The sequence below is a fragment of the Anabrus simplex genome, chromosome 3, assembly GCF_040414725.1.
Source record: "Anabrus simplex isolate iqAnaSimp1 chromosome 3, ASM4041472v1, whole genome shotgun sequence".
Taxonomy (NCBI): domain Eukaryota; kingdom Metazoa; phylum Arthropoda; class Insecta; order Orthoptera; family Tettigoniidae; genus Anabrus; species Anabrus simplex.
This window is the reverse complement of record NC_090267.1, coordinates 298,219,691-298,243,237: the sequence shown is the minus strand read 5'-3', so window position 1 is coordinate 298,243,237 and position 23,547 is coordinate 298,219,691. Positions and strand designations below refer to the sequence as shown.

General features: G+C 40.4%; 1 protein-coding gene across 1 annotated transcript in view; it reads left to right on the top strand.

Annotated features, from left to right (window-relative positions):
- The window catches only part of LOC136867248 (probable G-protein coupled receptor No18), a 1,741,601-nt gene that overhangs the window by 715,234 nt on the left and 1,002,820 nt on the right, over nt 1-23,547 (top strand). The gene's annotated exons all lie outside the window — the stretch shown is intronic.

Genomic DNA, 23,547 nt, shown 5'->3' with positions numbered 1-23,547 from the left:
TACACGACTTATGGGAGTTTATAATCTTGCGCTATGGAGAAATGTATGTACATCATCAGAGAAAATATTATTTTTCTTCTCATCGGTTCCTGTTTCTAAACTGAACTTTCTAAACATGAGTTTACGATTGCAACATCGAACAGAGGACAACAATAAGTCGTTATGATTGACTAGAAATTGGTTAGAATGTCAACTACACAATCAACCATTCTACATATAAAAATACTACTAGTGTGTCTCATAATAATATTACATTTGTTGATAGATCAAAATGACGGCTTTCTTATATTAGACGTAATAATCTTAATTCTAGTGGTTACATCCACGAACATGCTTGAAAGTTTCTCTTGAGTATTTAGATCGCGATTCGGTATATTTTTCAAACGACGTCCTGTATACTGTGAGACATCTCCAGCTAATTACCACATTTAACTATATTCTATGGAGGATAGCTCTAAACAATTCCGCCCATGTCATTAAATTCGTATATCCATATTGAAGACTCTTTCTATAATACATCGATTGTTTATGACCTATGCCTCAATAATCTCAATAATTATTTCTTTATTTTAAATACCATACAGTCTAATCACGTATACGACTTATGCGACTTGTTTACGATATTAATTAATTTCGAAGCTTGAAATGCCCCCTTACGCAATCCATATATTATTTATATCACATTTTATTAACAAGGCAAGTCTTTATCATAACATCACGAAGACCTCTTTCATTCATTTTACTCATTTATCACACTGGAAACATAACTTCAATATCACAGAATACTTCCATTACTAAAGCCAATTTTTAAGCGAACGTTCTACCTTAAAACACGTCAGTTATCACATGAAGTCGCATCATATCCCAAGAATATTCCCTTTATTTCCCTTTATTTCAAATATATTGAAAGACCGATGTAATATCATTTAATGATGATGTTTCTCTCTGGACTGGAATTCATAATGCAATACGTTTCACGTCAAAATGAAACCTTTCTCATTATTTTGCCATTGTATTATGACGGGCGTTGAAATAATATTAAGTCAGTGCAATAACGTTGGTTGTAACGTTTGAAGATCCAAGTCATCTACCATATAATTCACATGAACGAATTTACGACGTGGTATTACGTCACAAATGAGATGTCCAGTAAAGGTATAAATACATACATTAAATCTATTTCTCAAGAACCAAATTAATCATGAATGCAATCCTAGGCTTAAATAATCGTCTTATAAAGAAAACAGATCAGAAAGAGAACTGGATAGCCATAAGACCTATCTGTGTCGGTGCGACGTAAAGCAACTAGCAAAAAAAAAAGAGAACTGGATATTTTACACAAAACTATTAAAGAGAAGATAAATAAAGCAAAGAAGAACTCTACGTAAAGTTGATACTTCTTCCCATTGCCTCACATTGGTATGGTTTTTTAATTCTGTAATACGTCATCTCAGCTCCCGAACATGAGCGGCTTAGCCAAACATCTCGGCAGTTTCACCCTTCATATCATGGTAAAATTCCACATGATGTTTTAATTTCCTGAAACCATGAAATATTTATTAATGACTGTACACTCTTCTGTGCATTACATCTCCTTCGATATCGAATTACTTCTCTAACATTTCCGTCCGTAATATTTCGTCAATTTATTAATAAACGCTTTACTCCCTTGAGCTTTAGCTCCGAATCGCTTTATGCACCTTCAAATACCGTAATATAACATACATGATTTTGGAAAGCGAGCTATCTCTTTATGTCCGTGTTGTTTATATAACTAATTGTCTCTGGAAACGCACAAGCAAACTCACTCATTTCGCCACTGTACTTTATTTTTGGACACACTGTGATAATATGTTTGATGGTCTGCTTAAAGGCACCACTGTCGCAGTGAGGTTTAGCAATTATTCTCTATTTGTAGTGGAAATCCGCGTAGTTAGCATGGCCCGATCCTATCCTGTTAAGAGTACACCAGGTTTTACGAGGAAGCTCAAATCCAGGTGGCAGCGACGAACCAGTTTGTGGTAGATTTGACTCAGGTCTAATATCTTGTCCTCCCCGGCATTCTTTCGTTATATTGAAGTTGGTATTCTTCAATTCTATTGCAGTTCTTTAGATGATTCATATGGACACCAGCGATATCGCCATGTATTGTTAACTGGGGATTATTCATTGCTTTCCTAAATTCCAGGGGAGAGCATTTTTACGTCGAAGATTGTTTCTGTAAAGCCATACGCTAAATAAATAAATAAATAAATAAATAAATAAATAAATAAATAAATAAATAAATAAATAAATAAATAAATAAACCTTAATGTAACAATTTCCTTATTTTTTGCTGGAAACATTATGAATTTCTTTAAATACGACTGGCAACATGACACGTAACATCTTTATCTTTCTGATACATTTTTATCAACTTTTATTATTTAAACTGTTGGATAGAAAGAAAGAGAATATAGTGTGCGCCTGACTGTATATAAAACTGACTACAAGGGTCCCGAATAGTTACAGAATTATTAAACATGTAATATCATAATACCACCACATCAATTTTAAATAACTGAAGCATTCTCTAGGCTGATTAGTGACTATTCCAGTGACAGATGGAATAGTGTAAATCACTTCTATAGCGCAACACGTAAATATATCATAACTTTTCAAGCTCGAGTATTGGGAGCCAAAGGAAGGTAAACTGTAACCATTTCTACACAAATTTACAACAACGGGGTTCGAAGAAATGTTGTATATATGCCTTGGAATTACTGAACGGAGATATATGAAAATCCACTCGTAGGTTTGAAGGCTCTATTAGACACCGATTTCAGTTCATATTATCAGCATGTTAATATTACCATTATGGAATTTCATGACTTATAGCTATCTGAGGGTAACATAAATCCTACTTTATAAATGAAAACACTTAAAATCTATTCCAATTGGAAGAATGTTGCAATGTAATGATATCAAGTTATCGAAAGAAATATAATGAACAACATTAAAAGGAAATGTTCAATGTGGGTGGACAAATAATTACTGAATACGATAAATGCGTAGTTTTTACTATACATTAAAATTATCTTGTTGGTCATTATTTTCTCCTGCTCATATGGTACTACAATGTGACTCTGCCGTTAACAATGATGGTAGGCCGATCTAATCTATATAAATAAAATTGTAGGGGGTCCGCTGTCTGTAATTTCTTTTGTTTTGCCAATTTTTCAGATATTTATCCGTTTTAGGTCAACTCAAGACCGAATCGGTGGTTTTTACGTTTCGTGTCTGTTTGTTTGTCTGTTTGTCTGTTCCACCATCACGTCGAAACGGCAGGATAGATCTCAACCAAATTTCATATTTAGAGTATACTCATCCCGGGGAAGGTTTCGATATGCATATCATTTTAAAATCTTTGCATACAGGGGGGGTTTACAGGAAAACCAGAATGGTTTTTTCCACCATCACGTCGAAACGGCTGGATAGATCACAACCAAACTTCATATTTAGAGTATACTCATCCCGTGGAAGGTTTTGATATGCATATCATTTTAAAATCGTTGAATAGACGGGGGTTTATAGGAAAACCTGAATGGTTTTTCCACCATCACTTCGAAACGGCTGGATAGATCTCAACCAAACTTCATATTTAGAGTATACTCATCCCAGAAAAGGTTTCAATATGCATATCATTTTAAAATCTTTGAATAGACGGGGGGTTTATAGGAAAACCAGAATGGTTTTCCTCCGTTTTCTCTTATACTATTGATTTTCTGTAAACTCCGTTTACCGTACGTGAAACGTCTCTTCATTACAAACAACTTTCGTTATGGTCATAATTTACCTTACTCTTCACATGACGGTGAAATTTACAATTTTCCGCTGGTATCGTGCTCTGCACGACAGACCGACAACGAACCTACAGGTTACCATGGCAACATCTCTGACTGCATGCCAGCAGGGAAGTAACGTATTGCCATTTTCCTCATCATGCGTTTAAATTCGTGGTTGTTCCTTGGGTAGAAGGCAAGAGAGGCGTCAATCGGCCTATCTGCGGGATATTGGCGGAATATCGTTGGATGTTATAACCGCCCTCGAATAGATTAAGTAATAACACCATTATTCATCTTCTTATTATTTGTTTACCTAAGAATCACTGGACCTAAATTTATCCTCTGTTACCGCTTTATTATATCCATAACTCACACTAGCATAATTTATTGAGGGGCATTTGATTTTCCAATACATTAACTTGGCATTTACATATTTGTCGTTCTGCATGCCAGCAGGGAAGTAACGTATTGCCATTTTCCTCATCATGCTTTTAAATTCGTGGTTGTTCCTTGGGTAGAAGGCAAGAGAGGCGTCAATCGGCCTATCTGCGGGATATTGGCGGAATATCGTTGGATGTTATAACCGCCCTCGAATAGATTAAGTAATAACACCATTAGTCATCTTCTTATTATTTGTTTACCTAAGAATCACTGGACCTAAATTTCTCCTCTGTTACCGCTTTATTATATCCATAACTCACACTAGCATAATTTATTGTGGGGCATTTGATTTTCCAATACATTCACTTGGCATTTACATATTTGTCGTTATCCGGCTGTCCTCAGTTATAATCCATTTTCTATTACTTTCAACTTTCTTAACTGTATTATTTTCTTCCTTATTACGACGTATATACGCGAGTGCTACAAACTGCTGGATGTATTTCCACCAAGACTCATATTTAGAATACACCTATCCTTGATAGGTTTTAGGGCAAATATTGTTTCTAAATCCCTGAACTGACTGGGGGTTTGTACGAAAACGAAACAGTAATTTTGCACGTCCACAAAATATACACAACCAGACTTAATGGAAATCTACCTACCTTGGTAGAAATTAATTTCTAAACCCTTTTTCTCATGTGCATCATTTCGATACGCGGATTAATAAGGGAGATATCATTAACGGACCGTTTTTCTGTACAATTCCCATCGGACTTGACTCACGAGCGGGTGCGTGTAGAGCGTATTCCTTACAACTTGAAAACTACTGAAGACATTCGAACCAAAATTTATATATAGCATCCACCTGTCCAAAGGTAGGTTTTAAACGTAAATAACATTTCATGTTCCGGAATGGACTGGCGGTTTATAGGGAACCGAATTGGTGATTTTACTCTTCCACAATATATACAGAACAAGACCAACTTGACTGGAAACCGACCAAACGTGATGGAATTCCACCTCTAAAGCTTTCTTTTCATGTGCATTTTTTCGTCCGGAGGATTAATAAGGGAGATATAATGAATGGTTACTTTTGCAGGTTATGTCCAGCGGACATAGCCCAAAAGGTGTTTTACATGGAGCAGATTCCTTATCTATATAAATTTTGGCGAAATTTTCGTACAGCTTTATGTTTAAGGGGTAATAATGACCAATTCCATAATATTTGGTTAGTTTCCTGAAAGTCCTAATTTTTACCCGCCTCGCCCAAAATCCAGATTGCGGCGTAATCTGTCAGACGATCAAGAAGATAATTGAAATTTGACAAAATTATACGTTTTAGACTGTAACGAACGGAAAACATCCTAGATCATTAAATTTTTTACTTTTTATCCCTAAAGAATATCGAAATATGCGGGCAATTTTAATTATGGTGCAGACCTTCGGAAATTCCTATCACATAACGGATTGCACAATCTCCGTTCAATTTGGAATGATCTACAACCTTGGTCTTATGACTTTTTGCCGTATCTGTATCCCTTTTACGTTTGATTTTTCTCTATTAATCGATGTTAAGTCAATTTGGAATTTTCACATGCATAATTCATACTTTCAATTACTTATATGAGTAGTATAATAGGGGGATTCGACGGCCTCCTCCGCCGCCCGCGGCGCGGGAAATTTGAATTCTGGCGGAAAATTTGAATTTTGGCGGGAGATTTGAATTTTGGCGCGAGATTTGAATTTGTTAACAAAGCCACGTGCTTTTTGACAGCTGTCATCGACAACAACGCATCGCTAACCTCACTGCTGCCATCTTGACGGGCCTAAACCTCACTAGTGCCAACTTAACCTAACTAGCGTGAGGTAAACAAATCCACGTGCTTTTTGACAGACAACAACGCATCGCTAACCTCAGTACTGCCATCTTGACGGGCCTAAACCTCAGTAGTGCCAACTTAACCTAACTAGCATGAGGTAAACAAAGCCACGTGTTTTTTGACAGCCACGTGCTTTTTGACAGATTTGTAAACAAAGCTACGTGCGTTCTGACAGACAACAACGCATCGCTAACCTCAGTACTGCCATCTTGACGGGTCTAAACCTTAGTGGTACCAACTTAACCTAACTAGCGCGTGGTAAACAAAGCCACGTGCTTTTTGACAGCTACGTGCAGCTGTCATCCGCCATCTTTAATCCAGAGAGAACAGTGCTGCCCTCTTTAGCTACTTACTTTTGACAACTGTCATCCGCCATCTTTAATCTAGAGAGAACAATACAGCCCTCTATGTAGTGGCGGCAAATTCCACATGCTCTTGTTTGGAAACAAAGCCACGTGCAGCTGTCATCCGCCATCTTTGAGCACCGTGCTGCCCTCTTTAGCTACTTACCTTTGAAATGTGGTACGTCATCCGCCATCTTGCATCGCAAACCTCAGTGCTGCACTCTATGTAGTGACGACAAATTCCACGTGCTCTTGTTTGGAAACAAACCTATGCGCTTTTTTGTCAGCTAACATCCGCCATCTTTAATCTAGAGAGCACCGTGCTGCCCTCTATGTGGTGGTGGTAAATTCTACACGCTTTACAAACCCATGTGCTTTTCTGACAGCTGTCATCCGCCATCTTTAATCCAGAGAGAACAGTGCTACCCGGTGGCGGTAAATTCCACGTGCTCTTGTTTGGAAACAAAGCCATGTGCTTTTTTGACAGCAGCCATCTTTAATCACCGTGCTGCCCGGTGGCGGTAAATTCCACGTGCTTTACAAACCCATGTGATTTTCTGACAGCTGTCATCCGCCATCTTTAATCCAGAGAGAACAGTGCTGCCCTCTTTATGGCTACTACCTTAAGCACGTAGTAGCGGGCAATTTGAAAAGTTCTGTTAGCTATCATCCGCCATCTTTGAGCACCGTGCTGCCATCTTTAGTTGAAATGTGGTGGCGGATAATTTGAAAAATGCTTTTTGACAGCAGCTATCTTTGAGCACCGTGCTACCCTCTTTGTGGTGGCGGTAAATTCCACGTGCTTTACAAACCCATGTGATTTTCTGACAGCTGTCATCCGCCATCTTTAATCCAGAGAGAACAGTGCTGCCCTCTTTATGGCTACTACCTTAAGCACGTAGTAGCGGGCAATTTGAAAAGTTCTGTTAGCTATCATCCGTCATCTTTGAACGCCGTGCTGCCATTTTTAGTTGAAATGTGGTGGCGGATAATTTGAAAAATGCTTTTTGACAGCAGCTATCTTTGAGCACCGTGCTACCCTCTATGTGGTGGCGGCAAATTCTACATGCTTTACAAACCCACGCGCTTTTTTGACAGCCATCTTTAAGCAACAGAGTACAGTGCTGCCCTCTTTGTTGTGGCGGCAAATTCCACGTGCTCTACAAAGCCACATGCTCTTTTGACAGCTGTCACCCGCCATCTTTCACCAACAGAGCACTATGCTGCGGGCAATTTCGTTAGCTGTCATCCGACATCTTTAATGAACAGAGCACCGTGCTGCCCTCATGCGGGGCAATTTCGTTAGCTGTCATCCACCATCTTTAATGAACAGAGCACCGTGCTGCCCTCATGCGGGGCAATTTCGTTAGCTGTCATCCGCCATCTTTTAATGAACAGAGCACCGTGCTGCTCTCTGTAGTAGCGGGTAATTTGAAAAGTTCTGTTAGCTGTCATCCGCCATCTTTGAGCACCGTGCTGCCCGGTGGCGGAAAATTCCACGTGCTACGCGCAGCTGTCATCCGCCATCTTACATCGCAAACCTCAGTGCTACACTCTTTAGATAATTTTAAAAAGAAAAATTCTACAGCAGCCATCTCTCGACGCTAATTGCACAAGATGGTGGCTATACATGACTCCTTAAATGTGCTTATGCAAGATGATCGCTATACATAGACGCCCTTGGGATGCTTGCGCAAGATGGCGGTTATACAAGGCTCCTTATGAGGGATGCTTGCGCGAGATGGTGGTTGCTCTTATGAGGCGGCTTAAGGATCCTTGGCTAGAGACGCCCTAAGGATGCTTGCGCAAGATGGCGGATGCAATATGGCGGCTATACATAGCTCCTTATGAGACAGCCAGTACTCGATACAACATGTGATCAGAACATTGATTGATGTGTTCAGAACACAAAATAAGTAGAATCGAACACTGTACTCGATACAACATGTGATTAAAACATTGTGTGGTGTGTTCAGAACACTACATAAGTAGAATCGAACGCTGTATTAGGGGATACCTTTGTTTAGATTGAAACATAACAAGACTAGAATTGAACACTGCACATTGATTGATGTGTTCAGAACACAAAATAAGTAGAATCGAACACTGTACTCGATGTCGTTAACTTCAACATGTGATTAAAACATTGTCTGGTGTGTTCAGAACACTACATAAGTAGAATCGAACGCTGTACAACATGTTAGGGGATACCTTTGTTCTAAGAAGATCAGATTGAAACATAACAAGACTAGAATTGAACACTGCACTCGATGTCGTTACATGCGATCAGAACAATGATTGATGTGTTCAGATCACTAAACAAGTAGAACCGAACACTGTACAACATGTTAGGGGATACCTTTGTTCTAAGAAGATCAGACTGAAACATAACAAGACTAGAATTGAACACTGCACTCGATGTCGTTACATGTGAACAGAACATTGATTGATGTGTGTTCAGATCACTAAACAAGTAGAACCGAACACAACAACATGTTAGGGGATACCTTTGTTCTAAGAAGATCAGCTTGAAACATAACAAGTCTAGAATTGAACACTGCACTCGATACAACATGTAATCAGAACATTGATTGATGTGTTCAGATCACGAAACAAGTAGAACCGAACACTGTACAACATGTTAGGGGATACCTTTGTTTAGATTGAAACTAACAAGACTAGAATCGAACACTGCACTCGATGTCGTTACATGTGATCCGATACAACATGTTAGGGGATACCTTTATCCTAAGAACCGAACACTGTACAACATGTTAGGGGATACCTTTGTTTAGATTGAAACTAACAAGTCTAGAATCGAACACTGCACTCGATGTCGTTACATGTGATCCGATACAACATGTTAGGCGATACCTTTGTTTAGATTGAAACATAGCAAGCCTAGAATCGAACATTGTTTGATGTGTTCAGTACAACTTCAATGATTAACACACACTGTGCACATATCGCATAGCTAAAAACACACTGTGCACATATCGCATACCTAACACTTCAAATGATTTGCTTAGTACGAAAATAAAAACAATCTATACCGCGTAGCTAACTCGGTCATCACACTGATAAGACGCTTAGTAATTGTGAATACACTCATACGAAAATCAAGAAAGCACACTGCGTAGCCAACTCGCTCTGCTCACTCGCTTAGTAATTGCAACACTGATACACACACGGATAAGAATGTTCCGAGATACTTACATGTTCTTTAAGGGGGGGGTGAAAGATCATAAATTATATGTACACATGTTGTCTCCTCCAAGTTGTAAGATGAAATAGACGCAGTACTGAGAGTTTAGACCCGTCAAGATGGCAGTACTGAGGTTAGCGATGCGTTGTTGTCTGTCAAAACGCACGTGGCTTTGTTTACAAATCTGTCAAAAAGCACGTGGCTGTCAAAAAACACGTGGCTTTGTTTACCTCATGCTAGTTAGGTTAAGTTGGCACTACTGAGGTTTAGGCCCGTCAAGATGGCAGTACTGAGGTTAGCGATGCGTTGTTGTCTGTCAAAAAGCACGTGGCTGTCAAAAAGCACGTGGATTTGTTTACCTCACGCTAGTTAGGTTAACTTGGCACTAGTGAGGTTTAGGCCCGTCAAGATGGCAGCAGTGAGGTTAGCGATGCGTTGTTGTCGATGACAGCTGTCAAAAAGCACGTGGCTTTGTTTACAAATTCAAATCTCGCGCCAAAATTCAAATCTCCCGCCAAAATTCAAATTTCCCGCCAGAATTCAAATTTCCCGCGCCGCGGGCGTCGGAGGAGGCTGCCGAATCCCCCTATTATACTACTTATATGAAATACAGAATCATCATACTCTTCACGAAAATTGGCCCACCCAGTAGGCATATGTGAGCCAAATGCTATGTATGCAGCTGTCACATAATCATCCGAAAAGTAATGTAATGTGAGATAATCTTACAAAACCTTTACCCTGTTCCAGGTTTCTAATTCAATCTGACCCAAGAATAGATGACATATCATAGGACCAGCCATTTAGGCCACTAAGTCCGGCGTGTCTTATGGTATAATCCTTTGTCGATATGACGTACGTTTAGTAGCAGTTAATCTGTAAATGAAGGTCTTCAATATTGTAAACACGCATATACTTTCGTATGTCGATCTATATATATTCACTGATGTCGATTTTTAGCGATCGAGAAAGGGTGGGTCTGCTATTGTAATCAGTACTCCCCACACCGACTTTGACTGGCAGTATGAAAGGGTTCCTTCTCCAACTCCTGTGTAACTGTCATTAGTAAGGAAGGTTTACAATTGTAATGAATAGTTCCCTTCTCGATTTGACTTGCAGAAGGTAAGTGAGCATGCAGTTTTGTTTAAAATTCCCCTACCCGATTGTGTTTGGCAGTAGGCAAGAGTGCCTGCCTTTATAAAGAAATGTCCTCATCTAAAATGTGACTGGCATTAGGCATAGTGGCCTGTTATTTTGATGGAAACTCACCAACTTGGTGTGACTGGCAGTACGCTGGCTGGCAGTAGGAAAAGGGGCCTGTCATTATAATGATAACTGCACAACTCAATTTCGAGTGATAGTAGGGTAATTACCTCCCGTTATAATAGAAACTCCTCAACTGTAATCTGTCTGGAAGTAGGAAAGGGGGGCTGCCATTTTAACGAAAACTCCCCAAATCGATTCTGTCCGCGTAGTAGGCAATGGGGCCTGCAATTATAATGTAAACTTCCCAACTTGATTGTGAATGCCAGTAGGCAAGTGAGCCTGCCGATATATCACAAATCTGTAACAAACACTTTACATTCGAAACAACGTACGGGGACCTCCCCATGCTCTTTCTAGGATAACGCAAAGAGGCATGCAATATTAAAACAATCTTATTTACTGCATGTACACTATTTACTTCGATATTCGAATACAATGTAGAATACCGTAGCGAAGCACGGGTACATTCGGTAGTCTTCTTATAAATAAAGTTGTTCGTGTCTGTTTGTCTGTTTGTCTGTTCCACCATCACGTCGAAACGGCTGGATAGATCTCAACCAAACTTCATATTTAGAGTATACTGACCCCGGGGAAGGTTTCGATATGCATATCATTTTAAAATCTTTGAAAAGACGGGGGTTTTATAGGAAAACCACAACGGTTTTCCTCCATTTTCTCTTATACTATTGATTTTCTGCAAACTCTGTGGACCGTATGTGAAAGGCCTCTTCATCATACACAACTTTCGTTATGTTCATAACTTACCTTACTCTTCAAATGACGGAGAAATTTACTATTTTCTGCCGATACCATGCTCGGCATTGAGTGACCGACAGAGCGATAACGAATATATGGGTTACCATGGCAACGTCTCTGACTGCTTGCCAGCATTGAAGTAACGTATTGCCATTTTCCTCAGCATTCCTTTAAATTCGTGGTTGTTCTTTGGGTAGAAAGCAAGAGAGTCGTTAATCGGCCATTCTGCGGGATATTGGCGGAATATCATTGGAGGTTATAACCGTCCTCGAATAGCTTAAATAATAACACAAATATTCATCTTCTTATCTGATTACTTAAGAATCCCTACGCCTAAATTTCTCTCCGATTACCGCTTTGTTATATCCATAACTCACACCGGCATAATTTATTAAGGAGCATTTGATTTTCCAATACATTCACTTGGTATTTATATATTTGTCGTCATCCGGATGTCCTCAGTTATAATCCATTTTCTATTAATTTCAACTTACTAAACTGTATTATTTTCTTCCTTAATTACCACGTATGTATGCGAGTGCTAATCCCGAATGCTGTACACTCCTTCCTTTGAGGAAATATTCTAATCTATGCAAATGTATAACTTTTGGCCCAGGAAAATTCCGAAATATGGATGCAATTTTAACGGCGGTGCAGACCTTCGTTTCGGGGTAATTGGTGGCTAATCAGTAAGTCGTATCACAAGTCACAAAGCAAATGGCGTTTCATTTTGGAGAGATCTACAACTTTTGTCCTATGACTTTTCGTCGTATTTCTATTCCTAATACATTAAATACAAGTTGATTTTGTACTTTACACGTATATGTTATCATGTGGCACACTTATAGGAAAGGTAGAATCATGACATTCGGCACGCACATTGACATGACCATTGGCAATGTTATAGCCAAATTTTATGATTCTAGCTGTCACATGAGAATCAAAAATATAAAGTAGCATCCAAAAACTGTACAAGATTTCACCCCATGCAATGACTCTAACTCAATCTAACCCATGAATATAGGAGATACGAAAAGATGTCATAGGACCAACCATGTAGAGCACTAAAAGGGGCGTCTGATGGTGAAGTCCGTTTGCAGATACGTCGTACAGTTACAAAGCAGTAACTATCGAAATAAAGGTCTGCACTTCTAGAGTGTGTCTGTACATTGACAATTTTGGCGAAATTTCCGTACAGTTACCCGTTTCAGGTGTAATAATGACCATCTGCATATATTCAGTTTTGGTGTCTGTTTGTTTGTTTGTTTGTTTGTTTGTTTGTTTGTTTGTTTGTTTGTTTGTTTGTTTGTCTATAACTTGGAAACTACTGGATATATTTCCACCAAACTTGATATTTAGAATCCACCTGTCCTTTGGTAGGTTTTAGGGCAAATATTGTTTCTAAATCCCTGGATTGACTGGGCGATTATACGAAACCGAAACCGTCATTTTGCATTCTCACAAAATATAGACAACCAAACTTAATGTAAATTTACCTGCCTTAATGGAAATTCATTTCTAAGCCTTTTTCCTTACATCATTTCAATACGAGGATTAATAAGGGAGATATCATTAACGGACCGTTTTCCGGTACAAGTCCCACCGGATTTAACTCAAGAGCGGGTGCGTGTAAAGCGTATGTTTTACAACTTGAAAACTACTGAAGATATTTGAGTCAAACTTTACATTAACATCCACCTGTCAAACGCTACGTGTTAATCGTCAATAACATTTCATGTTCCCGGAATGGACTGGCGGTTTATACGGAACCGAAATGGTGATTTTACTCTTACACAATACATACAGTACAAGACCAACCTGACTGGAAATCGACCAAACGTGATGGAATTCCATCTCTAAAACTTTTTTTCATGTGCATTTTTTCGACAGGAGGATTAATAAGGGAGATAACATAAACGGTCTGTTTTTCCGGTTAAGTCCAGCGGATATAGCCCACAAGATGTTGTACGTGGAGCAGGTTCCTTATTTATCTATGTAAATAAAATCGTAACTACTGTGTGCCTGTACATTGACTATTTTGTCGAAATTTTCGTACAGCTACACGCTTAAGGGGTAATAGTGATCATCTGCATATTTTTTAGTTTAGTTTCTTGAAAGTCCTACTTTTTACACTTCTCACCGAAAACCCAGATTGCGGCATAATCTGCCAGTCGAGAAAGAAAACTGAAATTTGGCAAAATTTTACGTTTTAGCCTGTAACGGGCGGAAAACTTCCAAGAGCTTTAAATTTTTCCCTTTCTATCCTGAAGAATATCGAAATATGGAGGCAATTTTAATGATGGTGCAGACCTTCGGGAAGTATTATCACATAACGGATGGCACAATCCCCGTTCAATTTGGAGTGATCTACAACCTTGGTCTTACGACTTTTTGTCGTATTTGTATCCATTTTACGTTTGATTTTTCTCTATTTCTCGATGTTAAGTAAAGTTGTACTTTTCACATACATAATTCATACCTTCCATCACTTTGAGGAAAGATAGAATCATCATACTCTACACGAAAATTGGTCCACCCAGTAGCCATATGTGAGCCAAATGCTATGTATGTAGCTGTCACTTAATTATCCGAAAAGCAATGCAATGTAAGATAATCTTACACACATTTTACCCTATTCCAAGTTTCTAACTCAATCTGACCCATGAATAGATGAGATATCATAAGACCAGCAATTTAGGCCGCTAAATCCGGCGTCTATAAGGCCTGTTTTCACATGTAGGACTGTGCTGCGACTGTGCTTCGACCGTGCTGTGTCGTCCGCAATCGCCAAACAGTATAAACCATTCCATTTACATTGAACAGCAGTTGAGTATTTTCACATGTAGGACTGTGTCCCTACCGTGTTGGTACCGTGCTGTCATGGATCGCCAAGCAGAGCGATTACGGCCCACACAGTCGTCGCCTGGTCTCAGCACAGTACCACATGTGAAAATTAGAAACGGTCGCCCTAGTGTCGCCAAGCCGGACTTCCGTCTTATTTCGGTGGTAATCGGAAGCACTCGGTCGTACGTGATCCAGTGACCAACGAGCACAGAATAACATAGAGTGCGCAATGCACTGTCTGAGTACTGTGCTCGTTGGTTCAGATACATTGTGTGATAGTTTGCAGTAGTAGGGTGGCGCAGTTGTCTTCCTTAAAAATAGACGAACAAGTGATAATTTTAGTTCAACAACATGAATGCCTTCATAATTCTTATTTCTCTTCTTCTTTTGTTGTAAAACAATGTACGCTGCGCAGGCAATAACTACGTCCTCTTCGTTCGGATCCATGTCCCCAACCTGTGAGCACAGATGCAATGAACAAGGACCACATGACCACAGCACAGTCGCAGCAAAGTCCTACATGTGAAAAGACAGAGTAGGCGACACCGCCGTAGCACGGTCGAAGCACAGCCGAAGCACAGTCCTACATGTGAAAACAGGCCTTATGGTACAATCCTTTCTCGATATGATGTACCGTTTAGAAGCAGTTAATCTGTAAATGAAGGTCTGCAATATTGTAAACAAGCACATGCTTTCGTATGTCGAACTATATATATTCACCGATGTCGATTTGTAGCGATCGAGAAAGGGTGTGTCTGCTATTGTAATCAGTACTCCGCACACCGACTATGACTGGCAGTAGGAATGGAGTCCTTCACCAATTCCTGTGTAACTGGCATTAATGAGGCAGGCCTACCATTTTAATGAATAATTCACTTCTCGATTTGACTTTCAGAAGGCAAGGGAGCATGCAGCATACAGTCTTTGGCTGTAGGCAAGCGTTCCCGCAGTTATAAACAGATGTACCCATCTAAAATGTGACTGGCATTAGGCATACTGGCCTGCTATTTTGATGGAAACTCATCAACTTGGTGTAACTGGCAGGAAGCTGGCTGGCAGTTGGAAAAGTGGCCTATCATTATAATGATAACTGCACAACTCAATTTTGACTGGTTGTAGGGAAGTTTCCTGTCATTATAATAAAAACTCCTCAATTTGTAATATGTCTGGAAGTAGGAAAGGGGGACTGCCATTGTAACGGAAACTCCCCAAATCGATTGTGACCGCGCAGTAGGCAATGGGGCCTGCAATTATAATGTAAACTTCCCAACTCGATTGTGAATGGCAGTAGGCAAGTGGGCCTGTCGTTATCATCACAAATCCGTAACAAGCACTTTACACTGGAAACAACGTATGGGGACCTCTCCATATTGTTTCTCGGATAACGCTAAGAGACATGCTATTTTAAAACAATCTTAATTACTGCATGTACAGTATTTACTTCAATATTCGTATACAATGCAGAATACCGTAGCGAAGCACGGGTACATTTGCTAGTATTAAAGATAAATACATGAAAATTCAGCAATACCTGAATGAAAATAGGTCAATGAACTATCGTTGTCAACATAAGCGTTGCTTAAAGCTTAAATACCAAATTAACGGTGCAATGATCTCAAATCATTTGTTTTAGCTGCCGCAATAAAAAAAATTATTCGTTCGTTCGTTCGTTCGTTCGTTCGTTCGTTCGTTCGTTCGTTCGTTATCATGTCCATTCCGGGAGAAACCTTGTCAGTAGTATAATTGGATGGTTCTGCCGCACCTCCGCCGCCGCACGCCTCCGCCCGCCTCCTCCTCCGCCGCCGCCTCCGCCTCCGCCGCCGCCGCCCGCGGGAAATTTGAATTTTGGCGGGAAATTTGAATTTTGGCGCGAGATTTGAATTTGTAAACAAAGCCACGTGCTTTTTGACAGCTGTCATCGACAACAACGCATCGCTAACCTCACTGCTGCCATCTTGACGGGCCTAAACCTAACTAGTACCAACTTAACCTAACTAGCGTGAGGTAAACAAAGCCACGTGTTTTTTGACAGCCACGTGCTTTTTGACAGACAACAACGCATCGCTAACCTCAGTACTGCCATCTTGACGGGCCTAAACCTCAGTAGTGCCAACTTAACCTCACTAGCATGAGGTAAACAAAGCCACGTGCTTTTTGACAGCCACGTGCTTTTTGACAGATTTGTAAACAAAGCCACGTGCTTTTGACAGACAACAACGCATCGCTAACCTCAGTACTGCCATCTTGACGGGCCTAAACCTTAGTGGTACCAACTTAACCTAACTAGTATGAGGTAAACAAAGCCACGTGTTTTTTGACAGCCACGTGCTTTTTGACAGATTTGTAAACAAAGCCACGTGCTTTTTGACAGACAACAACGCATCGCTAACCTCAGTACTGCCATCTTGACGGGCCTAAACCTCAGTAGTACCAACTTAACCTAACTAGCATGAGATAAACAAAGCCACGTGCTTTTTGACAGCCACGTGCTTTTTTGACAGCTGTCATCCGCCATCTTTAAACTACAGAGCACCGTGCTGCCCTCTTTCGTCACCTGTCATCGGCAGTGCTGCCATCTTGACGGGCCTAAACCTTAGTGCCACCAACTTAACCTCACTAGCTCGAGATAAACAAATCCACGTGCTTTTTGACAGCCACGTGCTTTTTTGATAGCTGTCATCCGCCATCTTTGAGCACAGTGCTGCCCTCTTTAGCTACTTACCTTTGAAATGTGGTGGCGGATAATTTGAAAAATGCTTTTCGACAAGCAGCCATCTTTAATCCAGAGAGAACAGTGCTGCCCTCTATGTGGTGGCGGCAAATTGAAAAATTCCACGTGCTCTTGTTTGAAAACAAACTCACGTGCTTTTTTGACAGCTGTCATCTGCCATCTTTAATCTATAGAGCACAGTGCTGCCCTCTTTAGTTTGAAATGTGGTGGCGGTAAATTCCACGTGCTCTTGTTTGGAAACAAAGCCATGTGCTTTTTGACAGTTGTCATCCGCCATCTTTAATCAACAGAGCACCGTGCTGCTATCATGCGGGCAATTTCATCACCTATCACCCGCCATCTTTAATCTACAGAACACCGTGCTGCCCTCTTTATGGCTACTACCTTAAGCATGTAGTAGCGGGCAATTTGAAAAGTTCTGTTAGCTATCATCCACCATCTTTAATCAAGAGAGCACCGTGCTGCCATCTTTAGTTGAAATGTGGTGGCGGCAAATTCCACGTGCTCTTGTTTGGAAACAAAGCCATGTGCTTTTTTGACAGCTGTCATCCGCCATCTTTAATCAACAGAGCACTGTGCTACTATCATGCGGGCAATTTCATCACCTGTCATCCGCCATCTTTAATCCACAGAACACCGTGCTGCCCTCTTTATGGCTACTACCTTAAGCACGTAGTAGCGGGCAATTTGAAAAGTTCTGTTAGCTATCATCCGCCATCTTTAATCAAGAGAGCACCGTGCTGTCATCTTTAGCTAGATACCTTTGAAATGTGGTGGCGGCAAATTGAAAAATTCCACGTGCTCTTGTTTGGAAACAAACTCACGTGCTTTTTGGACAGCTACCATCCGCCATCTTTAATCAACAGAGCATAGTGCTGCCCTCTTTAGTTTGAAATGTGGTGGCGGCAAATTCCACATGCTCTTGTTTGGTAAACATAGCCACGTGCTTTTTTGACAGCTATCATCCGCCATCTTTAATCCAGAGAGCACCGTGCTGCTCTCTTTATCGCAGTAGATGTAAATTCGTCACCTGTCATACGCAGTGCTGCTATCTTTAGCTAGATACCTTTGAAATGTGGTGGTGGATAATTTAAAAAGAAAAATTCTACAGCAGTCCTCTCTCGACGCTAATTGCATAAGATGGCGGCTATACATGACTCCTTAAGGGTGCTTACGCAAGATGGCTGCTATACACAGGTTCTTATGAGACGCCCTTGGGATGCTTGCGCAAGATGGTGGTTATACAAGGCTCCTTATGAGACACCCTAGTGATGCTTGCGCAAGATGGCGGTTGCTCTTATGAGTCGGCTTAAGGGTCCTTGCACAAGATGGCTAGAGACGCCCTAAGGATGCTTGCGCAAGATGGCGGACACAAGATGGCGGCTATACACGTCTCCTTATGAGACGCCTTAAGGGTGCTTGCGCAAGATGGCTGCTGCTCTTATCTTAGAGGCTAACACGTCGTGCTAGTTCGATTCATTAAATTTGGGGCTTAAATGCAAAATGTTAAATATCTCGAAAGCGATGCATCGTAGAGCAAAACGGACAAAAAATTTTCTACCCAATACCTCGGTTCGCGGTACGAGGAACAAGAAAAACATAGTCTAATGATGAGATCAACGGTTCGGTTCCTACTTAGGCCCTTTGGTATTCACTCTGTTTTAGCTTGTATTGAAGTAAGTCTTCGTAACATGATCAGGTCTAGCTATGGTAGAGAGTATAACGTGCCGTGCAGGTTCGATTCATTAAATTTGGGGCTTAAATGCAAAATGTTAAATATCTCGAAAACGGATAAAATTTTTCTACCTGATACCTAGGTTTGCAGTATCAGGAACATGAAAAAAACATAGTCTAATGATGAGATCGACGGTTCGATCCTTACTTAGGCCCTTTGGCATTGGCAGCTATCTAATTCTACAAGATGGTGACTATACATAGCTTCTTATGAGACAGCTTAAGAGCGCTTGCACAAGATGGCTGCTGCTCTTATGAGACGCCCTAGGGGTGCTTGCGGGAGGTAGCAGCGACAAGACGGTGACTATACACAGCTGCTTATGATATGGCCTAGAGGTGCTCACACAAGATGGTGGCTGCTCTGATGAAGAAAGTTAGCTTTGCATCGTGCAGGTATCTTTACAGCACTAAACCTCATACCTTTGAAATGTGGTGGCAGGTAATTTGAAAAATTCGACGTGCTTTTTCTTCACAGCAGCTATCTTTAAACAATAGCGGCTATACATAAGCTGTTAAGGCCTCCTCTTATGTCAAGGCATAGCTCTATCGAACAAGTTTAAACCTGCATCGGTATAGCTAGAGTAAGCATGTGCTGCAGTGATGACGTCATTATGCATGTTTAGACTTGCAAATCACTAAAGTAACATTACAAGACTAGAATCGAACACCGCACTCTATGCCGTTAACTTTATCATGTGATCGGAACATTGATTGAAGTGTTTAGAACACTAAATAAGTGATCAAGACTATAATAGAACACTGTACTCGATACAACATGTGTTTAGAACATGTCAGGGGATACCTTTGTTCTAAGAAGATTAGATTATCGCACATTCCTTGGCTAAAGGGCTAATGGGCTAACGGGCTAAAGGGCTAAAGGGCTAAAGGGCTAATGGGCTAAAGGGCTAGGGCGCCTCTCCTCTCTTTATCCGGGCTTGAGACCGGCTCTACAACTAGAGGCGGAGTTAACACCCTAAGGAAGGGAGAATGTTGGGAAATAATCTATACGAATATAGCTACTCGATCGACTATATACTACAGATGGATGACTTAGGTGAGGGTAAGCTCTTACTTAATAATACCTACACGACGTAATTCATACTCTATTTCAAAAATATCTTCTTTGTACTGTGTGTAACCAGCATCATGATAGGCTCTTAGCAGTTGTAAACGTTTTACGAGTACGTTGGGGTCTTTACAGTAGCTTATATCTACATAGGGTAACATAGGCTTGTTGTGAACTTTGAGTCTATATGCAGACAGTTGATGTGCAGGGACTTGTTTTGATGTAATACGTGCTTCAGCAGTAGCGTTTCTAGGTACAAACATAACTTGTTTCGATAGCGATGTGGCGTTGAAATTTCCTTCTTCTTTACCTTGCATCTCTTCTTGAGATGTTTGCACTTCGACAGAACGTGTAGTAGGCTTAGGAAATGAAGTAAAATCATCAAGCTGTAATGGCAATGAATTTTCTTCTTCTACTTTCCCTTTACTACTGTTTTGATCAACATCATTATCCTTATTATCATAATCATGATCTTGCCTCTCTTTATCTTGAAGTTTGTGCTCAGTAACAGAACTTGCAGCAGGCCTAGACAGCAAGGGAGAATTAAAAATCTCTCGCAGAGGTGTACTTTTTAAACATAAATCAGTGTTCGCTGGAATATGGTTGAGCTCTTTGTATTTTGTTCCCGATGAAGCTACATTACACGCGGCTTCATGACGTTGAGCGTTGTATACGTTCTTGAACTCTCTTCTACAATGTTTGCATTGAAAAATCGTCCTACATGATATCTCATGACGTCTCCTGTGATAGCTTCGGGAAAATGCTTTTCCACACTCTTCGCAAATATACCTAGAAATAGGTTTTTCCATGACGGACTTTTATCTTCTGCTAACAGATTCTTCTTTAAATCCACTCGACATTTGTTACTCTCTACTTGGATGATGCGAACAGCTTAGCGATTAATAGTAAACTAACACAAAAGCGTATAACCAAGGTAGCAACAGTAAGGTTTAAGCCCATCAAGATGGCAAGAGTGAGGTTAGCGACGTTCTGCTGTTGGATTTTAAATTCCGCGCTGTAACATGCATAAGGTGGCAGCCTTGAGGTTTACTGCCGTAAAGATGGCAGCAGTGAGGTTAGCGGCGCTCTATTGTCCTTCAAAGTGAGGTTAGGGTTCGTCAAGAAGACAGCTGTCAAAAAAGCACGTGGCTATGTTTACCAAACAAGAGCACGTGGTCGTGACGTCATGGTCACTTCATCAATCCTTAGCTCTACGTCGTTAAGAGCAGCATTAGGATTAGCTATGTTTAAAAATCTTAGGAACAGAGCAGCAGTATGAATAGCCATGTTTTAAAGCGTGTAGACATCACCTATCGATATTACATGCATCGACTCTCGTACTAAACTTCTTCCGCTAGATCGTGCTGCTATCTTAGCATAACCTATACGCATGACCTTAAAGTACAATGAATAGTCATGTTTCAAAGCGTGTACGCATCAACTATCGATTTTGCATGTTTCGAATCTCGTACTGAACTTCTTCAGGTAGATTGTGCTGGTATCTTAGAATGAACTTAAAGTACAAAGAATAGCTATGTTTCAAAGCGTGTACACAACACCTATCGATTTCGCATTCATCGAGTCTCGTACTAAACTTCTTGCGCTAGATTGCGCTGCTATCTTAGCATAACCTATACCCATGAACTTAAAGTACAAAGAATAGCCATGTTTCAAAGCGTGTACATATTACTTATCGATTTTGCAAGCATCGACTCTCGTACTAAACTTCTTCCTGTAGATTGTGCTGCTATCTTAGCATAACCTATGTGCATGAACTTAAAGTACAAAGAATAATCATGTTTCAAAGCGTGTACAGATCACCCTGAACTTCTTCCGCTAGATTGTACTCCTATCTTAGCATAGCCTATACGCACGATCTTAAAGCACAAAAATAACGATGTTTAACAGCGTGTACACATCACCTATTGATTTTGCATGCATCGACTATTTTTTACCGCCAGAGTGTACAACGATCGCATATGTGTATTGCTAACGTATGTGTATAAAGTTAAAGCACAAAGAATAGCTATGCTCTAAAGCGTGTACACATCACCTATCAATTTTGCATGCATCGACTATCGTACTAAACTTCTACCGCTAGAGTGTACAACGTTCGCAATTGTGTGCTGCTACCTATGTGCGTGGACTTAAAGCACAAAGAATAGCGTGTACACAACACCAGTCAATTTTGCACGCATTAACTCTTGTACTAAACTTCTGCCACAACAGCGTGCGATCATCGCTTGTGTGTGCTGCAATCTTAACATAACCTATGTGCACGAAGTTAAAGCACAAAAAATACCCAAGTTCAAAGCGTGTACACATCACCTATCGATTTTGCATGCATCGTCTTTCTTACTAAACTTTTCAACTAGAGTGTGCAACAACCTTATAAGTATGCTGCTAACTTAGTATAACTTATACGCATGAACTTAAAGCATAAAGAATAGCGATGTATAAAAATCTTGTGAACATAGCAGCAGCAGTAAGAATAGCAATGTTTTAAAAGCGTGTACGCATTGCCTATCGATTATACATGCATCAACTAGAGTACTAAACTTCTCCCGCTAGAGTATGCTGCTATCTTAGCATAACCTATGTGCACGGATTTAAAGCACGAAGAATAGTTAAGTTTCAAAGCGTGTACACAACACCTATCGATTTTGCATGCATCAACTATCGTACTAAACACATTCCGCTAGAATGTACAACGTTCGCATGTGTTTGCTTTGCTACTTTAGCATGACCTATGCGAACGAACTTAAAGCACAAAGAATAGCGATCTTTGAAAATCTTGCGAACATAGTAGCAGTAAGAATAGCAAGGTTCAAAAGCGTGTACGTATCACCTTTTGATAATGCATGCATCTTCTACTAGAGCACGTGACCATCGCTTGTACGTGTGCTGCTATCTTAACATAACCTATGTGCACGAACTTAAAGCATAAAAAATAGTTGTGAGTAAAAATTTTGTGAACATAGCAGAGTGTTTACTACGTAGGTGTAGACATTGAACATTGCATGCTGAAGCAGCATACTACGTGACCGTGACGTCACGACCACGTGCTCTTGTTTGGTAAACATAGCCACGTGCTTTTTTGACAGCTGTCTTCTTGACGAATCCTAACCTCACTTTGAAGGACAATAGAGCGCCGCTAACCTCACTGCTGCCATCTTTACGGCAGTAAACCTCAAGGCTGCCACCTTATGCATGTTACAGCGCGGAATTTAAAATCCAACAGCAGAACGTCGCTACCCTCACTCTTGCCATCTTGATGGGCTTAAACCTTACTGTTGCTACCTTGGTTATACGCTTTTGTGTTAGTTTACTATTAATCGCTAAGCTGTTCGCATCATCCAAGTAGAGAGTAACAAATGTCGAGTGGATTTAAAGAAGAATCGGTTAGCAGAAGATAAAAGTCCGTCATGGAAAAACCTATTTCTAGGTATATTTGCGAAGAGTGTGGAAAAGCATTTTCCCGAAGCTATCACAGGAGACGTCATGAGATATCAT